Source organism: Enhydra lutris, unplaced genomic scaffold (assembly GCF_002288905.1).
Source record: "Enhydra lutris kenyoni isolate GAN:26980312 unplaced genomic scaffold, ASM228890v2 scaffoldscaffold93, whole genome shotgun sequence".
In the NCBI taxonomy this organism is placed as follows: Eukaryota; Metazoa; Chordata; class Mammalia; order Carnivora; family Mustelidae; genus Enhydra; species Enhydra lutris.
In genome coordinates, this window is record NW_019154177.1 from 1280382 (window position 1) to 1283162 (window position 2781).

The 2781-nt window shown below is 51.9% G+C and overlaps 1 protein-coding gene across 1 annotated transcript in view; it reads left to right on the top strand.

Moving 5' to 3' along the window:
• Positions 1-496: 496 nt before the first annotated feature.
• Positions 497-2781, top strand: part of LOC111138601 — an 896555-nt gene continuing 894270 nt past the window's right edge. Inside the window, exon 1 of the mRNA XM_022490616.1 lies at positions 497-1020. The gene's annotated coding sequence lies outside the window, so the exon portion shown is untranslated. The remainder of the gene's footprint in view (positions 1021-2781) is intronic.

A 2781-nucleotide genomic window follows, 5' to 3' on the forward strand; every position in this document is an offset into this window, starting at 1 on the left:
AATGACACTAAGAAAGGCGGAAGGAATGCACGTCAGTTTCCTCATTTGTTCCATGGGGATAATTGCGCCGAACTTACAGCGTTGCTATTTAGAATGAATGAGTCAATACGTGCAAAACTCTAAGTTGGCCGTTACTGCACTTGCTGGCCTGGGAGACACTACGCCTCCCCGCGCCTCACTCCACTGGGGAGGAGATTCGCGAGGCGATCACAGAGGCGTGAGACCTCCGGGCGTGCTAGAAGGAATGCTGTCGGAAGCGCTGTCCCCGGGAGGCGGTCCGCGTGACGCACTTCCGGCCTTTGTAGACCCGCTCTCCTCAGCGGCGGTTGTCAAGGACTTGGAGGGGGTGCGGTCTGGCCGGGTGGCCTCCTCCTCCCACGGATGCCGGGTGAGCTTTGGAGTCCGGCTCCGCCGAGGGCCGTCAAAGGGGCCGGTGTGTGCGCGGCGCCCGGCCTGGGTTGGGGAGGCGGCCCGGACCCGCCCCCGTCACCCTGCCGGCCTCCGCGGACGTCTTCCCGCGTCCGGCGGCCGCTGCTGGGGGCCGATTGAGCGAGGAGCAGGAGTCGCGTTACAATGCGCCGCGGCCTCTCGTAGTCTGCTCCACCGACGGCGGAGGCTCTTGCCTTGTCTTGATTTTCCCCTTTTTAGCAAATGCTTAAATAGCCGTTGTTCTGTTCGGGCAGGCATCGTGGAAGGCACTTTCCAAGTACTAACTTAGTCCCTTGTCAGGACTCTGGGAGGCAGGCGCTGCTGTCACGTGAGCTCCCCTCCTTCCCCCTTTTCTAACGTGGAGAGAGGAGGAGGTCAGGACCGTCCCAGGGCCAAGCAGCTGCCGTCGTAGGACGCGCCTCCGGGCTGCCCGGCTCCGGGTCCGTCTGCCGTGCGGGCTCTGCGTCAGCCTTACAGCCACAACCCAGGACGGTTCTTCTCTCACTGGAGTCTCATCCTCCACTTTTCGGACCTCAGTCGTCCTGGGCTTCTGGTGAGGATTTGAGATGGGAGAAGAACAGACCCTATCGGGTGTGTGTCCGCTGTTTTAGTTGCGTGTTCACCTGTGCGGTGCATGTTTCCCCACCCACTTCCCCACCCTGTGCTTTGGGCCGCAGAAAACACGACCCTCTTGGCGCCGAGGGGAGGTAGCAGCGTTTCATTTAGCCACCTTAAGCCAAAAATTGCACATTATCTCTTGAGAAGGTGGTTAACTTGCAAGCTTAGTAAGTGCCAGGCTTCATGCAAAACCAGTTTATATACGTCGTCTCATTTACTGTCCTTGACAACTTTGCAAAGTAGCTGTCCTCGTTTCGTTAATGAGATTGAGGGTCAGGAAAATCAGGTAACTCACCCAAGATCACACTGCTAGTAGGTCAGCATTCACAACTAGATCTGCTGCCTCATACTACCTTCCACGTACTGCAGATTAATAGGGAGGGTAAGAGCTGGGTTTTGCGCATGTGGGTGATGCGCGCACACTCCTGTGCCTGAGATTAAAGATGGACAGAGAAAGTCTGAAAGGGTCCATTCTAATCTTTAACAATGTCTACTTCCGATGAAGGAATTCTTTATCCTGTACGTTTTGGATTTTTTTTTTTTTTATATGAGAAGTAACCACAGGATAGATTGTGACTAAGGTAAAAGGTGGGGCTCGTGATCTAAGAGCTGGAAGGAGGAAGAGGGTGATGGAATGGATGAGGAAGACCTCAGAGGACGTGAGAGTCAATCAAGGTGCAGAGACTGGGTGGGGTTTGCGTAAGTGCCGAAGGCAAGACCACAGGCATAGAACACGGACGAGGAAAGCCTGATGAAAGAATAGTGAGAAGAAAATCCCAAGTGGAACTGGCAGTTTTTGCATGTGGAATAGAGGAAAACAAGAGTGGGACCCCACAGTTGAAGCTGGAGATGTGACTAGCCCTGAGCCAGGCTTGGGAATGTGGGGATGTGTCCGATAAGTCATGGGGGGCCTTAGATGGTGACACCTGAGGAGAATGTGGGGATACATTATGATAAAGACATGTTTGTATCGCATGCTGCTTGGTCTTCCCCTACCTGCCTATCCTTGGTGAAGAGCATTTCTCCCTGAGTCATGGTAGATTTGGGGGTATTGAGCTTGCTGGGGTTCTAAGAGAAACCAGCTTTAAAATGCAAATTTTGTTTGTTTGTTTTCTAAGTGCAAGCGATTATTATGCTATTTATATACCTGGCATATTCAGATGGCCCCCAACAAGAAGGGATGATTTTTCAGCTTAACGATGATGGGAAGGTGATTCATGTTCAGTACTACAAATTTCGAGTTTTGGTCTTTTCTCCAGAAAAACTTACAAGAAACAGCTGATATATATTGATATATACAGCCGTTCTGTGCCCATACAGCCGTTCTGCTTCTCACTTTCAGTACAATACGCAGTAAAGTACATGAGACTTTCAACACTTCCCTACAAAATGGGATTTGTGTTAGGGGATTTTGCCTGACTGGAGCCTAGCATAAGTGTTCTGAGCATATTTAAGGTAGGTGAGGCTAATCCGTGATGTTTGGTGGGTGAGGTACATTCAGTGCACTTTCAGTGTGTGTTGTTTTCAACTTGTGATGGGTTCATGAGGCCATAACCCCAGTGTAAGTCGAGGAAGACCTTAGAGTGGGGTGGTGAACCTAAAAGAGCTTAAGAACTGTTTGTGAGGGGCACCTGTGTGGCTCAGTGGGTTAAAGCCTCTGCTTTCGGCTCAGGTCATGATCCCAGAGTCCTGGGATCAGGCTCTCTGCTCAGCAGGAGGCCTGCTTCTCTTCCT